Genomic DNA, 26261 nt, shown 5'->3' on the forward strand with positions numbered 1-26261 from the left:
CATGAGTCCCGCGTTTCGCAACCTTTTTACATTTCAAGCTTTCGCGACACCCCTCCATGTTTCCTAGATGCAAACAGGTAAAGTAGATACAACACTTGTGTTAATTATGGAACGAATACGAAATACAAATTAATTACATAAGACTCCTGAATAGGCACATGTGAACACGGTCATGAGACGTGCAATGAAAGAAACTTATCACTCTTAAGCAGGAACATAAAAGTCTCACGACGCACCTGACGTATATCCGCGATACACCAGTGCGTTTCGACACGTCGGTAGAGGAACGCTGCACTAGTCAATCAGTAAGTGGCTGCCACTGTCTCTAGACTCGGTGTTTTTTTAAAAGGTTCTGTGCGGGATCCGAGCTCAAGCTACATGCCTATAGGACAACCTCGTTACGTACAGTCTGCGTAACAGCTAGAGCACTGCTGTGTAGTACAGACACGATGCAGATGCAGTACTCTGTCTGGCTATAGTAGAGTCGTGGGCATAATTGCAGCCGAACCAATGTAAGCTACACCTTACCCAAAACACTCTGTATTTGAGAGGACATTAAATCTGTACCTGTGTCCATCGCCGTCCGAACAGGCCTCGGAAAGCCTAACCGTCTGACCGACAGCCCGCATCTCGTGGTCGTGCGGTAGAGTTCTCGCTTCCCATTCCCGGAGAGGTCAGGGATTTTCTCTGCCTCGTGATGGCTGGGTGTTGTGTGCTGTCCTTAGGTTAGTTAGGTTTAAGTAGTTCTAAGTTCTAGGGGACTGATGACCATAGATGTTAAGTCCCATAGTGCTCAGAGCTATTTGAACCATTTGAACCACTGACCGACAGCCGTGCCATCCTCAGCCGACTGGCGTCACTGGATGCGGATACGGAGGGCCACGTGATCAGCACACCGCTCTCGCTGCCCCATCAGTTTTCATGACCGTAGCCGCTGCTTCTTAGTCAAGTAGCTCCTCAATTGGCCTCCCAAGGGCTGAGTGCACCTCGCTCGCCAACAAAGCACCCATCCAAGTTTTGGCCAAGCCAGACAGCGCTTAACTGACGGGAACCGGTGTTACCTCTACGATGAGGCCGTCGAACTATTGTCCAACAGTGAACTATTATCTCTCTTACATAGTCAACACTGTCCTTGCTTTCCTCATCATTATTTCTTGTTCTTTCCCTGTCCATTCAACGTCTTCAGCACGTTGAGCAGTAATTGTCTCTGTACTGCTGCAACAAATTTCTGTTAGACGTCATTACTTACATTCGATAGGAACGTAATGAGTAAATAGCTTAAGCCATTGTTAACAACACTGATACACTATGAGACCAAAAGTTTCCGGACACCCGCAAAAACATACGTTTTTCATATTAGGTGCATTTTGCTGCCACCTACTCCCAGGTACTCCAGATTAGCGACTTCGTAGTCATTAGCCATCGTGAGAGAGCAGAATGGGGCGCTCTGCGGAACTCATGGACCTCAAACATGGTCTGGTGATTGGGCGTCACTTGTGTCATCGTCTGTATGCGAGATTTCCACACTCCTAAGCATCCCTAGATCCACTGTTTCCGAGGTGATAATGAAGTGGAAACGTGAAGGGATACGAGCAGCACAAAAGCGTACAGACCGACCTCGTTTGTTGACTAACGGAGGCCGCCGACAGTTGAAGAGAGCCGGCCGCTGTGGCCGAGCGTTTCTAGGCGCTTCAGTCCGGAACCGCGCTGCTGCTACGGTCGCAGGTTCGAATCCTGCCTCCTGTGTGTGATGTCCTTAGGTTAGTTAGGTTTAAGTAGTTCTAAGTCTAGCGGACTGATGACCTCAGATGTTAAGTTCCATAGTGCTCAGAGCCATTTTGAAGTTGAAGACAGAGCTGTTGAAGTTGAAGAGAGACGTAATGTGTCATAGCAGACATCTATCTAGACCATCACACAGGAAATCCAAACTACATCAGGATCCACTGCAAGTACAATGACAGCTAGGCGGGAGGTGACAAAACATGGATTTCATGGTCGAGCGGCTGGTCATAAGCCACACATCACGCTGGTAAATGACAAACGACGCCTCGCTTTGTGTAAGAGACATAAACATTGGACGATTGAACAGTGGAGAAACGTTGTGTGGGGTGACGAATCGCGGTACAAAATGTGGCTATCCGATGGCAGGATGTGGGTACGGCGAATGCCCGGTGAACGTCATCTACTAGCTTGTGTAGTGCAAACAGTAATATTCGGAGGCGGTGGTATTATGGTGTGGTTGTGTTTTTCATGGAGGTGGCTTGCACCCATTGTTGTTTTGCGTGGCACTATCACAGCACAGGCATACATTGATGTCGTAAGCACCTTCTTGCTTCCCAAGGATGAGGAGCAATTCGGGGATGGCGATTGAATCTTTCAACACGATCGAGTACCTGTTCATAACGCACGAGATTGTGGCGGGTTGGTTACACGATAATAATATCCCTGTAATGGACTGACCTGCACAGAGCCCTGACCTGAATCCTACAGAATTCCTTTGGGATGTTTTGGAAGACCGACTTCGTGCCAGGCCTCACCGACGGACATCAATACCTCTCCTCAGTGTAGGACTCAGCGAAGAATGTGCTGCCATTTCCCAAGAAACCTTCCAGCACCTGATTGAACTTATGCCTGCAAGAGTGGAAGCTGTCAATAAGGCTAAGGGTGGGCTAAGACCATACTGAATTCCAGCATTACCAATGGAGGGCGCCACGAACTTGTAAGTCATTCGCAGCCAGGTGTCCGGAGTCTTTTGATAACATTGTGTATTTGTGAAACATCATAAGCCAATATTACATATATTATTATTATTATTTATTCGTTCGCTCACTTTTACATGGTACTGCTACAATGATAACTGTTCAACTAACAAGTTAGCTCTGAAGTAACTATTTGGTCGATGAACTCTGCATCTGTATCTGTTCAGTAAAACAGCTTTCAGCAGTTGCCAGTATAATGAAGGATGCTGTTTTGGTTCCTGTAGACTCTTCACAATCCGTTTTTTGGACAACGCCGGTGACCGATATTGCTACAGGGACGATGTTTAGCGACTTTCGTTTCCACATGGTTTTTACGTCATCAGAAGGGTCCTGTATTTGGCCACCTTCTCACTGCAGGTGATTTGAAAATTATGGGTTTTGGTATAGCATTGTCTTTAAGGAAGCTCAGCTTTATAAATCATTGACCAGTTCTATTACAACTGATTACCTTATCGGTTATTATGCTACGGTTCCAGTAAGTTTTAAAATTTTCATTTTCTACAACAGTGAGAGGATCTTATCTGCAACATGGAGTAAAATCTTGCTATTATTGTAAGGCTGACTGATTTGATGTGAGAGCGTGCCTAACGGTCGTGCTATAGCTTGGTGGAACAAACTAATAATATAAAATACGGCAGTTAAAGAAAAACTTAAAGTAAATCCTGATTGAATTATTCATGAAAAATCTGAAGATAATGGCTTCAATTTTCAAGTTTCCTTTACTGTTGGAAACATTTACTGAAAATTGAGTCGACAGGCTAGTACTCATCTACCTGTACAACGGTAAATACTGTGCCGGAAAAAAAATTGTTGCATCCAGAAAGAGGACGTTGATTTTGATCCAATGACGGCATATGTCGCCTTGGGGATAGTAGATGTTCTGACAATGGTTTCAACGTCGTCCACCCACAGATTGCGTAGTGGTATAGCTACCTGTACGCCATCTGTGTCTACCATTTAATAGGGACTGCTCACAGCCAGAGGGCTTAGTGCAAATGTGTGAAGCGATCAGGCAATAATGCCACGGGGACGCACTTGTGCTTCCTACAGGCAAGGGAGCGAGTTTTAAAGGTGTGAAATTGTGGTCTTCCGAGTGGCGGGTTTCGGGGAACTGCCACTCAGGTTGGACGTGCTGAGTCAGTTGTGCAGCGATGCCGGTATCAGCCGTCTCATATCCGTAGACGAGGTTCTGGACGTCCACGCAGCTTAGACGTCAAACTGTAAAAGAAGCTGTGGCAGATCGTACAGCTACCACAGCTTGTGAGTCGAAACGTGTCAACACGGACTGTTGCGAAACCATTATCAGCAGTGGTACTACGGGCGCCCACCCCTCTACTCCGTGTTCCACTCACGCCACAGCAACGACGTGCACGGATCGAATGGCGCCGTCAGACGATCCTTTCGGAGATGGAAAGGCGCGCCGTGGTCTTCAGCAATTCTGCCTACACGTGAGTGATGGTCGTTTGCTCGTAAGATGTAGACCCGGTGAGCTCTGCCTCGCAGTGCATTCGTCCAACATTCACTGGCCTCACGCCAGACCTTATGGTCTAGGATGCGATAAACTACAACTCTCGTTCACCTTTCCTAGGCCAACACGATCTCCGGATTTCTCTCCAGTCGAGCACGTGTGGATATGATGGGACGAGAAGTGACTAGTGTCACTCGTCAACCAACAACCCTTACAGAACTACACGAACAGGTCGAGCAGGCATGGAATAACGTATTCCTGGACAGTATTCTCCATCTGTTTGATTGACTGTATACCAGAGCCAGCGCCTGCATTGCTGCCCGTGTAGGCTACATCACGCAGTAATATGGGTTGTTCAGCATGAGCCGGTACCTGGTCTCAGAACCGCTTGTCCTATTGATCTGTAAATGTAGCCATTTCACGTACTCCAAATGTATTGTTCAACAATAAATCTTGAGCGAACTGGAAACCTTTAAAAGAATGCCCTAATTTTCCGCCGGTAGTGTAGCTCTGTATATCTAAATGCACATTAATTTTCTTTCTATTCGAGAGTGCAACTGTCAAGAAATAGTTTGAAAGCGGTTCTGTGAACCTTTTGCCAAGCAGTTAAGTGTGAATCATGTTGATGTAGATGCACAGTTTTCATCTAAATGCCTCCAAGGAATGAAGCCGACCAAACTGTTCCAGACATGGAAGTTGCATTCAAGGGGACACCGGTGCGAGATCTGACCTGGCAATGTAGATTTCAGTTTTCCGAAGTGTTCCTAGATGAGGTGAAAAAGGCACGGTTCCTTTGAATAACCCACTGTCAGTTTCTTTCTCCATCCACGTGCAAGCAGATAGTCTACCATCCATCATGACCTCGTAGTCAAAATGTTCAAATGTGTGTGAAATCTTACGGGACTCAACTGCTAATGTCATCAGTCCCTAAGCTTACACACTACTTAACCTAAATTATCCCAAGGACAAACACACACACCCATACCCGAGGGAGGACTCGAACCTTCACCGGGATCAGCCGCACAGCCCATGACTGCAGCGCCCGAGACCGCTCGGCTAATCCCATGCGGCACCTCGTAGTCGACGGGACGTTAACTCTGCAATCGTTCTTTTTTAACTCATAATATTTCCCAACCCATGGACACAAGGGAATAGGCAGATGCCATATCATAACGTCCCAACCGTTATAATCACTTCGTTGCCATCTCGTGTATCTATTCGTTCTCTCTTGTTCTAAAGCGGGATACGGTATGGATCAGGAAACTGAATTTAACTGTGTTACACCAGGGCTTCGATTGATTATAACCGTTTGCTGTTTCTGACAGCCTTCATTTATACACTCCTGGACATGGAAAAAAGAACACATTGACACCGGTGTGTCAGACCCACCATACTTGCTCCGGACACTGCGAGAGGGCTGTACAAGCAATGATCACACGCACTGCGCAGCGGACACACCAGGAACCGCGGTGTTGGCCGTTGAATGGCGCTAGCTGCGCAGCATTTGTGCACCGCCGCCGTCAGTGTCAGCCAGTTTGCCGTGGCATACGGAGCTCCATCGCAGTCTTTAACACTGGTAGCATGCCGCGACAGCGTGGACGTGAACCGTATGTGCAGTTGACGGACTTTGAGCGAGGGCGTATAGTGGGCATGCGGGAGGCCGGGTGGACGTACCGCCGAATTGCTCAACACGTGGGGCGTGAGGTCTCCACAGTACATCGATGTTGTCGCCAGTGGTCGGCGGAAGGTGCACGTGCCCGTCGACCTGGGACCGGACCGCAGCGACGCACGGATGCACGCCAAGACCGTAGGATCCTACGCAGTGCCGTAGGGGACCGCACCGCCACTTCCCAGCAAATTAGGGACACTGTTGCTCCTGGGGTATCGGCGAGGACCATTCGCAACCGTCTCCATGAAGCTGGGCTACGGTCCCGCACACCGTTAGGCCGTCTTCCGCTCACGCCCCAACATTGTGCAGCCCGCCTCCAGTGGTGTCGCGACAGGCGTGAATGGAGGGACGAATGGAGACGTGCCGTCTTCAGCGATGAGAGTCGCTTCTGCCTTGGTGCCAATGATGGTCGTATGCGTGTTTGGCGCCGTGCAGGTGAGCGCCACAATCAGGACTGCATACGACCGAGGCACACAGGGCCAACACCCGGCATCATGGTGTGGGGAGCGATCTCCTACACTGGCCGTACACCACTGGTGATCGTCGAGGGGACACTGAATAGTGCACGGTACATCCAAACCGTCATCGAACCCATCGTTCTACCATTCCTAGACCGGCAAGGGAACTTGCTGTTCCAACAGGACAATGCACGTCCGCATGTATCCCGTGCCACCCAACGTGCTCTAGAAGGTGTAAGTCAACTACCCTGGCCAGCAAGATCTCCGGATCTGTCCCCCATTGAGCATGTTTGGGACTGGATGAAGCGTCGTCTCACGCGGTCTGCACGTCCAGCACGAACGCTGGTCCAACTGAGGCGCCAGGTGGAAATGGCATGGCAAGCCGTTCCACAGGACTACATCCAGCATCTCTACGATCGTCTCCATGGGAGAATAGCAGCCTGCATTGCTGCGAAAGGTGGATATACACTGTACTAGTGCCGACATTGTGCATGCTCTGTTGCCTGTGTCTATGTGCCTGTGGTTCTGTCAGTGTGATCATGTGATGTATCTGACCCCAGGAATGTGTCAATAAAGTTTCCCCTTCCTGGGACAATGAATTCACGGTGTTCTTATTTCAATTTCCAGGAGTGTATTATCAAACTTCACAGAATACTTCGAGGGGCGTTAAATAAGTAAAACAAAATACTTTTATTCTCGGAAAATTTCGGTTGAAAAAATGCGAAATATGTCCCGAGGAATTGTGGGATATTTCTGATTCAGCCCCTATAGTTTCATGAAGTACCGATAGGTGGTGGTGCTATAAGTAGCCTTCAAAATGGCGTCTATGACGGAGGTGTGTTCCAAGCAGAGAGTGGTAATTGAGATTTCGCAGGAAAACCAGAGCGCCACAGATATTAACAGGAGCATACGGAATGTCTACGAAGACCTGGCAGTGAACAAAACCACAGTGAGTTGTTGGGTGAGGCGTCAGTCATCATCGCAATAAGGTCCTGCAGACCTGTCCAGTCTCTCGCGAGCCAGCCGACCGTACACAGCTGTGACTCCTGCAATGTTCGAACGTGCAGAGACTCATTGGAACTGACGGACGGGTCACAATCAAACACCTCGCTGCTCAACTGGATATCTGCTGGTAGGCCTGACACACTCGTCCACCCGATGGGGTACTCATAGTTGGGTGCCCATTAGGTCCTCACCGCCTGACGGTAGACAATAAAGGGCAACGGAGGACTATCTGTGCGGTACTGCTTGCGTATTAGGAGGCTAGTCGTGACAATTATTGTCAAACGTCGTCATAGGGGACAAAACGTGGGTTCGTCAGCTAGAACTGAAAAAAACGGCAATCCATGGAGCGCCACCGCAACACCACACCGGCGAAGAAAAGTTCAAAGCCACACCCTGAGCCGGTAAAATCATGGCGACGGTCTTCTGCGACTTAGAAGAGGTTATTCTGTTTTATGTTCTCACTCGTAATACAACGCTCAACTCTGAAGTGTACTGTGATACCCTCAGCAAGTTGCAGAAACGATTTCAGCATGTCCGTCGCCACAAAAATGCAAAGGAATTTGTTTTCCTCCATGACAGCACAAGACCTCACACACGTCTGCGCACCCGACCGGAGCTCACAAAACATCATTCGATTGTTCTTCGCCATTCACCTCACAGCCCGGATGTCGCACCTTCCGACTTCCAATGAAGGACGCATTCTACGGGAAGCATTTCGTGGATGAGGGAAGGGTATTGATGCAGCAAGACGTTGGCGCCGACGATCAGTAGAGTGGTACCATGCGGCCATACAGGACCACCCAGTAAGGTGTCGTAAGGCCGTCGCATTGAACGGAGATTACGTTGAAAAATAAGGTTCTGTAGGCAAAAGAGTGGAGAATAAGATGATGTATTCGAATCTTGAATAAAACTAATCTGTTTTCAGAAAAAAAGTCTTGTATTAGTTATTGAACGCCCTTCGTATATGCCACTTCGATATTCTTTAGAGCTGCGTGGACAGCAATTGTACACCATGCACAGATTTCGAAAGACGTTAGGCACGCTACCCCATTGTCAACATACAAAATATACACAGCAACCTTACGAACTGTTCACAGATATGCTGTATTTAAATGTTGATTTCTGGGAATATTTCGTGCTACTGCGAAGTGAACCACGTACAAGACACTTAAATAAATGTATTTGGAACCGGTGCCATATCGATTAAAGGAGGATATCGAAGTAGTTCACAGACATGCTCTGCAATTCGATGATAAGAAGACCAAATGGACTTGAACAGTCTGGTACTATTCTTGCTATCCTCTTAGTTGATCACTGCGTTGGTCCATGGCTTTTTCGTGTGTAACGTAGTTTCGAGCGCTTCTTGGTGTCTTCATATTTTGCTGCGACATAATATGACAATCACAGCAAGTGTCTCCATCTCGTGGTCGGCCAGAGATGCAACTGCTGTCCAAGCTGCTGGATCAGATAGTTGGCTAACGACAGCGCCTTCTCGTAGAAGAGAATGGCGGAATCGGTTCCGCAAGGTGCCGCTCTCTTCGTAGAAATGCCTCGTCCCTTGGAAGCTATAAGGAGAACCTCTGGGTTCGATTTTGCACTCTGGAGGCGTCTGATGTGTGTAGTAGCGGCGCTTCCCTTCGCCGCGGTCTCATAATTAAGCACGCGGCTGATCACAGCCGCTAGAGCCTGATGCTGAAGTGAATTCACAGGCGTGCCACTAGACTTGTCATCAGGCAGTCCAGTCAGTATGGGAGTGCTATGGAGAGTACCCGTACTGTAGCCAGCGACTCCGATAGCTAGACTGTTTACTCGCTCGATAACCGGCGGAGCTACGTATGAGCAGCATGCTGTGAGCAACTACCACAGGTCGCTGACACACCCTCCTCTGTCACGTCAAGTGGCATGATCTGGGCCAATGGGCATGCGGCTCTATGTCGTGCATCACAGCACGTGACCTTACAGGTCTTACGAGTTGCACCGACCACCTCCGGCGGGGAGCGAGTTACTCTTTTAGACCAATTTAATACTTCGTAGCTCCACATTTAAATATAATCACGCTTTCGATAATACAAGACTACGTTAAGAACTATTTTTCCACTGGTATACCAATATGGTCCCCAATGTAACTGAGTATTCGCGATGTATGTCTGGCAAGGCAACTAGTGTGATGTCATAACTTGGTTGTGGGGCCCATATTTCCCGTGGGACCCAGCGTGACCCCTTTGTCTCCAGACCAGGTTGGTTGGTTGGTTGGTTTGTGGGATTGAAGGGACCAGACTGCTAGGGCCATCGGTCCCTCCAGACCAGGATAAGGTTGCCTGCACAGCGACAAAAAACCAGCCTCGCACTCACTCTGCCTGCTTCCAATACGTGCGCCGGTTACCCTGTTGTTCAGAAGTTTCACTGCAAGTTTGAACTATATTTGGTCTTTGAGCCCTCTGGGATTTCTCAGTGTAGTGCGACGGCCTCTGGCTGTATTCACGGACGGCAGTATTTCACATTGTTCATTTTTTATGTAATTGGAGCCAGCCAGAAGTCTGCATTGTGCGCCGAAATCTGGACCTACGCCGAACTTGTAAGTAGTCTTTTTGTCCAGACAAAGGGAATGGAAGCATCGATCCATCAGTCTGAGATCTTTGGGAAAAGCCTCTAGAAAGAAACATTACTTTCTTTTCGGGATATTCCGACAGAGAAGTGCAAAATACCAGTATCAAGCTTGACAGAAAAGAATTCAGACATAAATCTTCGTCGTCGGGAACGTGGATGGACAAGGAGTACATATTTTATTCCAGCGTTCAGTGATTAATGTTTCTACGTCTGTTTGTGTAGACTTGCTCATTTACTGCAACCTTTACGATCGTTTTCCCTTTCCCTAAGGGAAAAAAGAAGAGCCTCTTGTAGTCAAGGTTTGGTGTTGCGTGTTAACTCATCAGAGCATACCTTTCGATTTATTTTATTTATTTATTTCGCGTTTGGCTCATAACATCACAATAAAAATTACAGAAACAACACGATTTAAAAAAAATCACATATGTATAAACAGAGCAATAAATAACAGTTTGTGTATAAGGACACCGCCAATTGTAAATTTACACTCACAGAAGAGCAATCACAAGCAGACGTCCAGCTTAGATAGTAAATAGTCGATTGCCTCTTGGGTCACCATTAGGAAATCCTGTGGGTCACCCTCATATTCCCTTAGTGGGCATTCCTGCACGATGTGTTTGACCGTCTGTCTCTCAGCGCCACAGTCGCAAGCGGCCGAAGGAAGTTTACCCCATCTATGTAAGCAGTCGGCGCATCTCCCACAGTTGGTTCTGATGCGATTAAGAGTTGACCAAACTTCGCGAGGGCAATCAAATCCTTTTGGTTTACTAAAGATGCATGGCATACTGTGGCAGTTTACTGCTGTTCTGCTCTCCCATTCCTCTTTCCATCGGTCATTTATTTTAAAGTTGGTTTGGTGCAGAGCCTGTGCGGTATTTAGTGGAGGATGCCTAGACAGGAGTCGGTTTCCTTGGATGTCGTGAGTATCTTCATGGATTTGTAATTGAGGGTTGGTCATTATTTTTTGAAATTCTCTAACCAGAGCGTGTTCACGGCGCAGGTTAGGAGGGGCTATGTTACTGAGAACGGGCAGCCACACTGTAGGAGTTGGCCTGATTGTGCCTGATATAATACGCATTGTTGCATTAAGTTGGCTATCTACCATGTGTGTGTGTTTGCTGTTGAGCCACACTGGGGCACAGCATTCTGCCACTGGATACACCAAGCCAAGTGTGGATGTTCTTAAGGTAGATGCTGTGGAGCCCCAAGTGGTGTCACAGAGCTTCTGCAATATGTTGTTGCGTGTTTTAAGTTTCGCTGCAGTTTTCGTCAGGTGTTCTTTGAATGTTAGTGTCCTATCTAGGGTAACCCCAAGGTACTTTGGGTGTTTGTTGTGATCTAGTAATTTCCCGTCTAGATAGACTTGTAGTTTTGGCCATTTTGTTGTTCAAATGGAAGGCAGATACTTCCGTCTTTGTAGCACTAGGTTGTAGCCTCCATTTTTTAAAGTACTCGCTGAGGAACCCCAGGTCACTCGTAAGGATACCTTCGGCAGTTTCTATATTTCTGTGGGCTGTTGCTAGAGCCCAGTCGTCAGCATAACCAAATTTGCGCGATCTGGCTGCAGGCATGTCAGCGATGTAAAGGCTGAAAAGAAGGGGCGCAAGGACAGAGCCTTGTGGGAGTCCATTATTGAGTTTCATCTGTTTACTTCTCTCATTCCCCATTATTATTTGGAAGGTTCTATTTGACAACATATCATCAATGAGGTTGTTTATCTCCTTGCAGGGGACGGCACAGTTTAATTTGTACATGAGCCCCTGTTTCAAACTGTATCATAGGCTGCTGTTAGGTCTATGAATGCTGCAGCTACTTTATGTTTCTTCTGGAACCCCGCCTCTATATATGTTGTCAGTGATAGAACTTGATCTGTACAGCAGCGATATGGACGGAATCCTGCTTGTTCGATAGGGATTTTTTTGAGTATAGTCTGGCCTATTCTGTTGAGGAGCAGTCTTTCTAGTAATTTATAGACCATACTGAGAAGGGCAATGGGGCGGTAACTCTCTAGTCTATCGCCTGGTTTACCAGGTTTCAGGACTGCGATGATCTTTGCTCGTTTAAGTGAGGGAGGAATGTTACCCACTTGGAGAATGTCCGTAAATAACTTAGGCAGCCATTGTTTTGTGTAGGCTCCGACATGTATGAGGAACTCAGGGTGGATACCATCGAAACCCGGAGCTTTGCCTGATTTAACCTTCTTCAGGGCATTGGTAACCTCCTCGATGCGAATATCTGATGAATATTCTGAGTCCATTGCACGGGTCCTTTTTAATGTTTTTAAGTCTTTCTTCACTTTTGTTGTTTGCTTTCTATTTCGTGGGGCTCTAGACGCAGAAACTATGCGGGATGCAACCTTGTTGGGAGATATTTCGTCCTTTCTATGTTCAGGTGGATTTGCGCCTCCAAGTTTACGCAGTAGGGACCAGCCTTGTCGGCTTGACTTTGAAAAGTCTAGATTTTCAACAGTATTCTCCCATTTTTGCCGTCTAATAAATTCGATGTTATGTAATAGTTCATCCGCTATTTCCCGGTCCCCATTCTTGAGGAACTCCGCGTACAGGTCATCGCATATCCCTGTCCAACCGGGAATGTATTTTTTGCGGTACCCTCGTGGGAACGCTGTTTTCGCAGAGCTAATGACCGCTCCCACAAACCTCTCATAGCTCTTGCTGGTTGGAGGGATCCAGCTCAAGGTATAATCAAGTTGTACAGAGAATTTTGTCCAGTCAGCTTTTGTAAAATTTCACCTTGGTCGAGGGTAAGACCTTATTATCGGGATGGATATACCGATATTAATAAGCACAGGGCGGTGCTGGCTATGAGGGAAGTCCGTCAGGACCCTTCTAGAGGCTGTCAGTGGTTTATCGCTTGTATCCCTCGAAACAAAGCACAGATCCGGGTTATAGTCGCAGTTCCATGCGGCTGATCTGAATGTCCCTTCGATAGAAACAAGTAACTGAAGTTGGCATCTGACGCCAAGAAATTTACGAATCGCGGAATAAAACGATTCTGAAAACCTAAATACAGTAAGGTTCATAATACTGCCCGATAACATAACTTTAAAGATAGGAAGGACTGTTCTAATTTTCTACCAAAGATATCAATTTCGAGCTTTCTGCGAACGATCCTGAGATGCCTTTTCACACGAGCCCACACCTAGTTCCTTGATGACAGCACTAAAATCACAGCTGAGTAGAGTTTCCCTCTACAAAAACTACGATTCAGTAGTTTTTGTACAGTATATAAATGGTAGGACTACGTGTAATACTTGTGGCATTGGTAGGGAAAGAAACGTAACTGAATGTGTAAGAAACTGGGAGCCGACGAATTCTCTTTTTGTTTGTTTGTTTCTTTGTTTAGTACGCAATTGGAATCGTACATTGTTCCGTGTTATTCCGTTGTGTAACTCATATACGTAATTGTGCTGTTTCTCTGCAGTCACAAGGACGAATAGTGTTTAAGAAAATTGGTTATGGTGTTGTGATAATGATATTAATCACTTGGTATGCAGACACATGTGTACATTTATCAGCTAGAGCATTTGAACGTTTAATCTTTTCTGTGACAACAGCGTGAACACGTTGATATTCTGCAAAGTGGTACCTATAGTGTGGTGGTTAGGTATCTCGAAGCCAGAACGAATTAAATGGAAAGTTTTCCACCACTATTGGCTCTCTATATCAACAACGGTGCTTCTGAAGCATAAACAGCTCTAGTGATCACTTTGTTTAAGTCTGTCAGAAATTCTTGCAGGAGTGCCTAATGAAACATGATGTGGCATTCGAGAGACTAGATTGCTCATCTGGTGATGTTGCAGATATAGTAGACGTCGACGTTCCATTAGTGGTTTCAGAAGTGGTCCTCGAAATTCTTCCTGATCTGTGTAAAGGTTCCTGAGCCACACGGTTGCTAGAATGTGGACAGAGTCTGTATTTCTGGAGGTTATCTCGTAGACGAGTAGCCCATGCATTATGATGCACGTATTGTTCCGCAGTACCCACACTTAGCTACTGTATTGTTTTCGATGGTGCTTGTATTATAGTTCAAAACGATGACGCATGCTGACGAACGTTGGTCGCTTACTATGTTCCGTAGGTTAGATGGCCCTATATATAAGCTCACTCAGTTTCTAGACGGTCCATCGCTCCCGGTTTTGTGGGGAATCTAGTAAGACACTGATCCTATATGTAAACAAAGCGACCGCAATACAGTACCCGATAGGTATGCAACACACCTAACTATGGGTAATGTGGTTAGGATCTAAAGAGACCAATTTGTGGTAAATTCATATGGAATCAAACTGCTGAGGTCATCGGTCCCAAGGCTTACACACTAGTTAATCTAACTTAAACTAACTTACGCTAAGGATAACACACACACCAGAGCCCGAGGGAGGACTCGAACCTTCGACCGAGGGGGATGGTAGTTCTACAACTCTACTCCTGAAAAATTATCCTCCCGTCCATAGCATAATCCGTGCAACAAACTGAGTGCATGTAGTATGTAGGGTGAGGTCAAGTACTTAAATTTCCTGAATAGAGTTTCTCGCGATCGAAAAGATCCTTACAAGCACGGTTGCTTGACTAGCAGACTGCTACAGCTAGACATTCCACAACACGGCATGAACGAGACACATTTCTCTTCGAGATGAGGCAACAATGTTAGTGAGATTAGGAGTGTAGTGTCTGCGATCCCGCGAGGCTCGGCGCTACGTCTCGTATTGTACACGATCTACACCAACGACGTTAATGAAAAAAATAGCGTGTTTTAAAGCAGTCGCAACATTAATTTAGCCACGACGAAATTCTAGGAACATGTAGGTGCTATTAACAATTGCTAAAAAATGTGCAAGATCAAAATTAACCCCCATAAGGGAACTATGGTACACGGATGTCCAGCATAATATATAGAAGTTTGGGTCGGTATAGGAAGCGTGCACGGATAACCGAAGTGATTAAGGTGACGGCTCGCGACAAGCAGCAAATCCGACTTCGAATCCTAGTTCGGCACGTATTTTCATGTCCCTGACAGGTAGTATACCCACCCCTAATACAGCTAAATCCAAGATATTTGCATTAGCGATTTTATTTCGAATTAACTCCGTAAGGGTTTTATTCTCATGTTATCTCCTAAATCGAGGAACTTCTCCATAACTAAACACTCACTGGTGACTGCAGTATGAACTTCCTAACATAAGCACTCCTTAAGGAGTCGATGTTATCAGTGATACAGACACTTACGATAGCTCACAGATAAGTAAACAAATTGATTTAAAAATCATTAAACAAACTAGAACACAACGCCATTAGTCCAATGATGACTACGTGATTAACATTTAGGCATTCGACAGTTACTGCCTCTACTACTGAGCTGATGCGGATGCGAGTGATTTTTCGAGACGTAGAAAGCGAAAATTAAAAACAAAGTTGTTAGCAGAATAAGGAAAACTGGTTAGAAGGAATTAATTTACATTTATTTCTGACTGTAAAATTTAAAATTGGAGCTGCCTCACGACGCAGAAATCAAGCAGGTTTCTTAAGACGAATGTAAATCATTAATCTTCTTTGTCATAATGTATCTTTGTGAGGCATGGTTTTTAAGATTTCCCTGCATAAAGTATATGCAGTACTTTCCATAGATTAAACGGCATGCTGGAATACGTTAAATAAATTTCGAGATATTGAATGATAATTAAATGCCGGCCGTCGTGGCCGAGCGGTTCTAGGCACTTCAGTCTGGAACCACGCGACCGCTACGGTCGCAGGTTCGAATCCTGCCTCGGGCATGGCTGTGTGAGATGCCCTTAGGTTGGTCAGGTTTAAGTAGTTCTAAATTCTAGGGGACTGATGACCTCAGATGTTAAGTCCCATAGTGCTCAGAGCCATTTGAACCATTTGATAAGTAAATGGGACATTATGTTGACGATGTTTTCCATTTATATAGACATGAAAGGAAAGAAGAACACCTAATGCAGCTCTAAGGTAACGTGAGGATTTCTTTACGGCTGTTTGATATTTGATAGCAGGTTCGCCACAGGGTATGACGCGTAACAAGACCAGCGAGAACATCAGCATGCAGGAACAGCCGCATCCGCTCATCGGTACTGGACAACACACAGGTTGTCCGCCTCAACACCACGGCGCCGTCCTATGTTACGTAAGGACCTACGTCTTACAGTACACACTTAATGACAGTATGGACAAGAGCTGTCGAGGCATGGTCAGAGAAGTTTTTGAGAGAGAGTGTACCTATTCATCTACTTGAAGTGGTGTGAAAGTGTAATTATCCATATTAATATGAGATATCGATATTTTCAGAGAACGAAAGTAGTAATTGTTGACATCGTTATATATTGCGTATAATGTTTAACTTGGTCGATTTAAGTGTGTTGCTTGCGTTAGGCGTGCCGTATTTTCACTTAATCAACATGTAAAAAAATAAATAAATACACTCCTGGAAATTGAAATAAGAACACCGTGAATTCATTGTCCCAGGAAGGGGAAACTTTATTGACACATTCCTGGGGTCAGATACATCACATGATCACACTGACAGAACCACAGGCACATAGACACAGGCAACAGAGCATGCACAATGTCGACACTAGTACAGTGTATATCCACCTTTCGCAGCAACGCAGGCTGCTATTGTCCCATGGAGACGATCGTAGAGATGCTGGATGTAGTCCTGTGGAACGGCTTGCCATGCCATTTCCACCTGGCGCCTCAGTTGGACCAGCGTTCGTGCTGGACGTGCAGACCGCGTGAGACGACGCTTCATCCAGTCCCAAACATGCTCAATGGGGGACAAATCCGGAGATCTTGCTGGCCAGGGTAGTTGACTTACACCTTCTAGAGCACGTTGGGTGGCACGGGATACATGCGGACGTGCATTGTCCTGTTGGAACAGCAAGTTCCCTTGCCGGTCTAGGAATGGTAGAACGATGGGTTCGATGACGGTTTGGATGTACCGTGCACTATTCAGTGTTCCGTCGACGATCACCAGTGGTGTACGGCCAGTGTAGGAGATCGCTCCCCACACCATGATGCCGGGTGTTGGCCCTGTGTGCCTCGGTCGTATGCAGTCCTGATTGTGGCGCTCACCTGCACGGCGCCAAACACGCATACGACCATCATTGGCACCAAGGCAGAAGCGACTCTCATCGCTGAAGACGACACGTCTCCATTCGTCCCTCCATTCACGCCTGTCGCGACACCACTGGAGGCGGACTGCACGATGTTGGGGCGTGAGCGGAAGACGGCCTAACGGTGTGCGGGACCTTAGCCCAGCTTCATGGAGACGGTTGCGAATGGTCCTCGCCGATACCCCAGGAGCAACAGTGTCCCTAATTTGCTGGCAAGTGGCGGTGCGGTCCCCTACGGCACTGCGTAGGATCCTACGGTCTTGGCGTGCATCCGTGCGTCGCTGCGGTCCGGTCCCAGGTCGACGGGCACGTGCACCTTCCGCCGACCACTGGCGACAACATCGATGTACTGTGGAGACCTCACGCCCCACGTGTTGAGCAATTCGGCGGTACGTCCACCCGGCCTCCCGCATGCCCACTATACGCCCTCGCTCAAAGTCCGTCAACTGCACATACGGTTCACGTCCACGCTGTCGCGGCATGCTACCAGTGTTAAAGACTGCGATGGAGCTCCGTATGCCACGGCAAACTGGCTGACACTGACGGCGGCGGTGCACAAATGCTGCGCAGCTAGCGCCATTCGACGGCCAACACCGCGGTTCCTGGTGTGTCCGCTGTGCCGTGCGTGTGATCATTGCTTGTACAGCCCTCTCGCAGTGTCCGGAGCAAGTATGGTTGGTCTGACACACCGGTGTCAATGTGTTCTTTTTTCCATTTCCAGGAGTGTAAATCTTGCAGCCACTAGAAACCACTGCACCTTGCAAAATATCAAAGCACACGTCATTGTTTAGTGAGGAAACAAATTCGTCCAACAATGTATAAAAAAAATTCAAAACCAGTTCTTCGATTCATGTGCTACGCATTTAAAAAGAACTTCCGTAAACTATGCAAAGCAATATGCGTATTACGCAAAGGCATATTTCATTTTGTGGGAAAATGGTACGACAAATATGAGCAAAATCTTCGCATTGTGTATCACTGCCAAGTAACATAACTCGATGAATCTTGGATCATACATACACTATGTTATCAAAAGTATCCGGACACCCGCAAAAACATACGTTTTTCATATTAGGTGCATTGTGCTGCCACCTACTGCCAGGTACTCCATATCAGCGACTTCGTAGTCATTAGACGTCGGGAGAGAGCAGAATGGGGCGCTCCGTGGAACTCACGGATTTCGGACGTGTCAAGTGATTCCGTGTCAGTTGTGCCATACACCTGTACGTGAGATTTCCGCACTCCTAAACATCCCTAGGTCCCCTGTTTCCGATGTTATAGTGAAGTGGAAACGTGAAGGTACACGTACAGCACAAAAGCGCACAGGCCAGCCTCGTCTGTCGACTGACACAGATCGCCGACAGTCGAAGAGGGTCGTAATGTGTAATAGGCAGACATCTACCCAGACCATCAAACAGGAATTCCAAACTACATCAGGATCCACTGCAAGAGGTAGGCGGTAGGGGAGAAAACTTGGATTTCAAGGTCGAGCGGCTGCTCATAAACCACAAATCACGCCGGTAAATGACAAACGACGCCTCGCTTGGTGTAAGAGACGTAAACATTGGACGATTGAACAGTGGAAAAACGTTGTGTTGAGTGACGAATCACGGTAGACAATGCGGCGATCCGATGGCAGGGTGTGGGTGTGGTGAATGCCCGATGAACGTCATCTGCCAGCGTGTGTAGTGCCAACAGTAAAATTCGGAGGTGGTGGTGTCATGGTGTGGTCGTGTTTTTCATGAAGGGGGCTTGGACCCCTTGTCGTTTTGTGTGGCACTATCACAGCACAGGCCTACATTGATGTTTTAAGCACCTACTTGCTTCCAACTGTTGAATAGCAATTCGGAGGATGTGCGACTGCATCTTTCCACACGATCGAGCTGCTGTTTATAATGCACGGCCTGTGGCGGAGTGATTACACGACAATAATATCCCTGTAATGGACTGGGCTGCACAGAGTCCTGACCTCAATCCTATAGAACACCTTTGGCATGTTTTGGAACAACGACTTCGTGCCAGACCACACCGACCGACATCGATACCTCTCCTGAGTGCAGGACTCAGTGAAGAATTGGCTACCATTCCCCAAGAAACCTTCCGAGCACCTGACTGGACGTATACCTGCGAGAGTGGAAGCTGTCATCAAGGGTAGGGGTGGGCTAACACCATATTGAATTCCAACATTACCGATGGATAGCGCCACGAACTTTAAGTCATTTTCAGCCGTGTGTCCCGACACTTTTGATCACATAGTGCAGAAGAAACTGTGCAGTATAGTATAGAAGGTAACTGAAAGAAATATAAAATGAGACGAACAGAAATGACACTTCCGTTCAAAGATTATGATAGTATTGAAGTCACAGCGATTCATGATGGTTCCCTGGACATTACAAATTACGGGTCGTGGTTCTTAATGGGGTTTGTGATCACCAAGCGCGGCAATACGTGCTCTGCAACGTGCTCCCACGCTGATCACAAGGTTAGTAACGAGTTCTTATGGTAGGGCTGAGAACTGTTGAATGGTCATTGGTTCAGGTGGAAGTGCTTCAATATGGCTTCTAAACGGCGTACCACACGTTCTCGATGGGATTGAAGTTGACTGAACTGGTAGGCCAGTCCATTCGTAGAATGTACTCTCGTACCCAGAACTCCTGAATCTGCGCTGTTCTACGCGGTCGCGCATTGTAATCCATAAAAATATCAGTGCCAAATGCACTCCTCGAAAGACGCACATGAGGAAGGAGTACAATGTCTCAATAACACTGACTGGTGAGTGTACTGTGTTCAAAGATTTGGAAGTCAGTACGCCCAAGTAACGTTATGCCTCCTTACACAATAAAAGCTGGACACTAAAAAGGTTCTGTTCGAAAATGCAGGACGTCCCCTCATATGGGGAATGATGAGAAACTTAATGCACCCAGGAATACTGTCCAACATGTTCGCAAAGCTTGATTGCATTTTCATTGTGATTTTAATTTCGCAAACAAGCTACGCCGTGAAATGAACAAGTTCAACTTTCCCTTGTTTCTTTAAGGTTTGTCTTGAAATAGCACGTGGCGACTCGTTTTCTCAATAATATGTATCCCAGACCAGATAACCAAGACAGCGGGAGTGGTTGCTATTATCTTGTGCTGTCAGAAAGGGGACATCTTTATTTACATACATGCTTTAGTATCAATACGGGACAGTAATACTCCACTTAGGAATACATTAGAGATATTAGCGGTATGTGTAGAGCGACCGCACTGCCTTCTCGAATACTGCGCAGAAACTCTCCACGTTGTTCATGGTTTATAATGCGTTCTGTCTCGCCAAGACTGTTCTTGTGACTAATATTTATTCTTGTATTCGTACATAGATCTTTCAGCAATCTATGGTGGGCATTTTCTAACATAAGCCCCAGTGGAATTGATATGTAGTGACAAATACAGAAGAACAAGTGCTCTTAATTTCCACAAACATCTTACAAAAAATTATGAGAGCTAATGAATTCTGGGCTTGTATTTAGGCACCAGGAAAATTTCAAGAAGAGGCTGCACGAGTGGTGTCTAGTATAATTTATATATTTTCGGGTTCAGACAGTGGTTGTTCGTTAACCAATTGTAGATGAACGTTACTACTTTTCGAGGTTAAAATGTTCTGAACGCTGTTGCTTGGTTATAATCACATTCTATGTTACTGAGTTGTGTAAAATTAATTAAAATTTTAATTCTTAATAATATACACAGTTAGGTAAACAGTCATAATCGAAGGTGATTTTACATATGTGAAACCATTGCACTTTCAAAGTGATGAAAGGGTACATTAAGATGTACAGTGTGAATCACAGTTTATCTTACACATTTCTAGAGGTCGTAGAGGGGACTTCGTACATAAAGTTTTACAGAGGAACCCAAGTGCAGAAATGTCATCCAGCGACGCTACAGAGCGACAAAGTTACAGGTGCTGGCACCTGTAAATTTTTGCGATACAGATGGTTCCGTGATGATGTTACAAACCCTTCAAGGATGACGGAGACGGATAAATGTATGAATATGAGGTAAGGGTCCCTGGTTTGGAAACGAACGAGTTGAAAGCTACAAGCATAAAATCGTTCTGATACCTCTGACAATGGAATAAATGTACCGGTACCGTTGCTGCTAAGAATGTAGTGTAGGCAACTTTCAAAGGTGATAGTGTGGACCAGGCAAGAAAAAATGTCCAGTAAACATGGGCTCTAAATTCATACCTGAGGAATTATGAGCACTTGTTCATCTTTGCTTGTGTGAAACGTATCTCCTCTATTGAACAAGTTCTCGTAGTTCTTTCTCTGTATGCAACATTCACCGGACTATATTATAGGAGATGAAGAACATGAAGCAGTCGTTGAGAAGAGAATCAGGCAGGGTTGCAGCCTATCGCTAATGTGTTGTTCAATCTGTACACTCGGCAAATAAAGGAAGTCAAGCAGACACTTTTAAAGGGAATTTAATTTGAGGAAGAAGAAATAAATATTTTAAGGTTTGCTGTTGACAAACAGACGGTGACGAACTGGGAAGATCATTTGAACGGAATAGATAGCGTCTTAAAAAGAGCTTGTAAGATGAATATCCACAAAATTTAAAGAAGGGTAATAGAATATAGTCGAATTAATCAAATGATGTTGATGGAAATAGATCAGGAAATGGGACATTTAAACTAGTAGCAGAGTTCTGCTATTTTCAGCAGAAAAATAACTGATGACGGCCGAAGTATAGAGAATGTAAAATCCAGACTGGCAATAGCAAAAAATAATTTTTTTAATATGGAATTGGAGAGAAGAGAAATTTGTGGCGCATCTTGACTAGAAGAAGGGATTGGTTGGTAGGGCATATTCTGAGGCATCAAGGGATCACCAGTTTAGTATTGGAGGGCAGCGTGGAGGGTAAAAATCGTAGAGGGAAACCAAGAGATGAATCCACTAAACAGATTCAGAAGGATGTAGGTTGCAGTAAGTACTGGGAGATGAAGAACCTTGCACAGGATAGAGTAACATGGAGAGCTGCATCAAACCAGTCTCTCGACTGAAGACAACAACAACAACATGAATTATAAATTTAATTCTTAGGAAGTTTTCTCTGGAGGAATTTGTGAGGAGTGTAGCCTCATAACGAAATGAAATTTGGACGATGAACAGCTAAGATAAGAAGAGAATGGAAGCTTTAGAAATGTGATGGTGCAAGAGAATACTGATGATTAGTTGGGTAGATCGGGAATCAAATATAACTGTACTGAATTGAACAGATTGAGAAAAGAAATTTACGGCACAACTAGACTAAGAGAAGGAGACGGTTGATATTACACATACCGTGCATCAAGGAGTCGTGAATATGGTAATAGAGGGAAGTGTAGGGGTGGAGGAGTGAAAAATCTATAGAGGGCTTCACCAGAGCAAGCCGGCTGAAGTGGTTGTATTGTAGACTGCAGTATTTATTCAGAGATGAAAAGACTTGCACAGGATGTGCTAAAGCTGAGAGCTGCTTCTGTCCGTTCTTCGGATTCAGGGCCACCACCAACAATGTAACAACAAAACTGGACACAAACCGAATACGGCTTTCATCGATACGAACCGAGTACGGCCTTTGTAGCCTCAGGCATTGCGACGAATAAACCCGGACGTACACAAGGTCGTATTATTTTCAGCATGAAATATTTCTATAACAGCGTTTCTAAGCTGTAAGGCAAGATATAATTTAGTGTTGTACAAAGAAACTGTTCAAGACTTACTGCGTCATCATTGGTAAGGAACTGCCCTCACCTTATATGACTAGTACAGCCTTAAGGCTGGGTCAGATATACCGACGGTGAAGGGCGAGAGGGGGGGGGGGGATGGGAGAGCGAGGGAGGGACATAAGGTGAGATTTGCAAGGTTAATAGAACTACGTAAAGTATTCAATGCCTTAGGAGCATTGTTCTGAAGGCAGACGCTGGCAATTCACACGTGGATGAAACAAAAAGACCACCGCTAAGGTTGCTAGTCATTGTGCAGAATACGAATGTAGCCGTCAGTTCGCTAAAATTGCTTCTGTGCGTCAGTGAATGGGTTTTGCGCAGCTTGGGCGTCGGGATGGCTCGGGTGAGCTCAGCGCTGCCCGAGACGGCACGTCCCACGCCTGCCGTACACGGCGGCCGCTGCCTGCCGCCTGCCGAGGCGGATCGCCACGCTGATACGGCTTAGGAGCTCGTCAGGCGGCGCGACAGCCAAGTGAACAAACTGTCAGCAGGTGTGTATCAGCCATAGCAGGGCGGCGCCAACGACAAGTATAAATGAGAGCGGGCCTCGAGTTACTCGGGCGTTCGCCAGCGGATGTACTGCGTGATCAAAAAGTCAGTATAAATTTGAAAACTGAATAAATTACGGAATAATGTAGATAGAGAGCTACAAATTGACACACATGCTTGGAATGACACGGGGTTTTATTAGAACCAAAAAAATACAAAAGTTCAAAAAATGTCCGATAGAAGGCGCTTCATCTGATCAGAATAGCAATAATTAGCATAACAAAGTAAGACAAAGCAAAGATGATGTTCTTTACAGGAAATGCTCAATATGTCCACCATCATTCCTCTACAGTAGCTGTAGTCGAGGAATAATGTTATGAACAGCACTGTAAAGCATGTCCGGAGTTATTGTGAGGCATTGGCGTCGCATGTTGTCTTTCGGCATCCCTAGAGATGTCGGTCGATCACGATACACTTGCGACTTCAGGTAACCCCAAAGCCAATAATCGCACGGACTGAGGTCTCGGGACCTGGGAGGTCAAGCATGACGAAAGTGGCGGCTGAGCACACGATCATCACCAAACGGCGCACGCAAGTGATCTTTCACGCGTCTAGAAATATGGGGTGGAGCGCCATCCTGCATAAACATCGTACGTTCCAGCAGGTGTTTATCAGCCAGGCTGGGGATGATGCGATTCTGTAACTTATCGGCGTACCTCTCACCCGTCACGGTAGCAGTTACAAAACCAGAATTACGCATTTCCTCGAAGAAACAAGGCCCGATAACGGTAGATGTGGTAAATCCAACCCATACCGTGTCTTTCTCGTCGTGCAATGGAGTTTCCACGACAGTTCTAGGATTTTCGGTAGCCCAAATTCTGCAGTTGTGGGGGTTGACAGACCCTCGGAGCGTGAAATGAGCTTCGTCGGTCCACAACACGTTACTCAACCAATCGTCATCTTCCGCCATCTTTTGAAACGCCCACACCGGAAATGCCCTCCGCTTCACTAAATCGCCAGGTAACACTTCATCATGCCGATGGATTTTGTACGGATAGTATCGGAGGGTACGCATAAGTGCCAACCAAACAGTAGTGTATGGAATGCCGGTGCGACGTGCGACTGCACGAGCGCTGACTTCCCCGTGCATAGACGAACCCGCTACAGTCTCCATTTCTTCCTGAACTGTCTCAGCAGCATTACGCCTTGTGCTCGATCGGCCACTACGGGATCTATAGTCTAAACAACCCGTGGCTTCGAGCTTCGAAATCATTCTCGCCACAGCTGCATTTGTCAACGGACCTTTACCCGTTCGAATCTCCTTCCTATGGCAATAGGATCGTAACGCTGAACTAGCACATTCCCCATTCTGCTAATACAGCTTAACGAAAAGCGCCTTTTCATGTAACGTCAACATGCTGCGACTGCTGGCGCATGATTCTCTCTCTCATTACAGTTGCTTTTATACATCATTGTCATGAGCAGTCACTGACGTTTTGCTGTCCAGCGCCATCTCTCAGCCTTTTTGTGAACTTTGTTTTTTTTTTGGTTGAAATGAAACCACATGTCATTCCAAGCATGTGTGTCAATTTTTACCTCTCTATCTACATTATTCCGTGGTTTATTAAGTTTTCAAATTTATACTGACTTTTTGATCACCCGGTATATAGTAGGAGAGCAAAGTGAACGAAAGTCAACAAAATAGAGCAACACTACAAGTCGTTAAAAAGTCGTGTTTCTGACTTTCTTTCGAATGTTCGCTGTGTGTTCTCAACTCGTTAGTACCCACGGAGATTCAACAGCAAATAACCTCACCGGAAAAAAATTTAATACTACAAAAATGAAATTCCGGGTTTCATACAGATACGATTTTATGTGTGTAGATTGAAGCGACGAGTGAAAATTTGTACCCAGGCCAGGATTCGAATCTGGGTCTTTTGCTTACTAGACACGTGCGCTAGCCATTGAGCCACCTTGCCACAGCGGTTTGCACCACTGCATGGATTATTACCCTGGCACGCTTCCCTCCTCGATCCAAATTCTCACTGCAGCCCCAGTCTACTTTAGATTCCCCTTTACACACGAATTCGCGAACAGAATTGAATTCTGTTCGTGTGTAATGGGGAATTTAAAGTAGACAGGGGCTGCAGTGAGAATTTGGATCGAAGAGGGAAGCGTGCCAGGGTAATACTCCATGCAGTTGTGCAAACCGCTGTGGCAAGGTGGCTTAGTGGCTAGCGCACGTGAATAGTAAGCAGGAGACCCAGATTCGATTCCTGGCCTGGGTACAAATTTTCACTCGCCACTTCATTCTGTACACATATAATATTTAATACTATCTGAGTACCCTGTGTTGACTGGGTACGTATTCCAATCCCGTTAGTCTATTTGCTCCTTCGTCCATTTCCTCTTCCCCACTCTCGCTGCCACTCTCCTCTTCACCCTCTGTCCGCCCACCTCATCCACTTTCGTTTCTCTGTCCAATTCCTCCTCCCCTCTCTCAGCGCATCTCGTCTTCCCCCTATCTGTGTCCATCTCCCTTGGATACCGTCTCCGAAATTTGTTGTAAACTGTCCTCCATGCCAAGAGGCTCTGGAAGGCCCAATGATACGATCTTGAGGTGATCGGCGTCACTGGATGCGGCTATGGAGGGGCGTGTGGTCAGCACAACGCTCTCCCGGCCTTTATCGGTTTTCGTGACCGGAGACGCTATTTCTCAGGTAAGTAGTTCCTCCATTGGCATCACAAGGACTGGGTGCCCCCCCTCCCCCCTCCCGACTGGCAACAGCGATCGGCTGAACAGGACGGTCGCCCCCCAAGCGATACCCAAGACCGACGGTGCTTAAAGTCGGTGAGCTGACGAGAACCGCTGTTACCACTACAAGGCCGCTAGCTTTTAGCACTA

Source organism: Schistocerca cancellata, chromosome 1, assembly GCF_023864275.1.
Source record: "Schistocerca cancellata isolate TAMUIC-IGC-003103 chromosome 1, iqSchCanc2.1, whole genome shotgun sequence".
NCBI classification, from domain to species: Eukaryota; Metazoa; Arthropoda; class Insecta; order Orthoptera; family Acrididae; genus Schistocerca; species Schistocerca cancellata.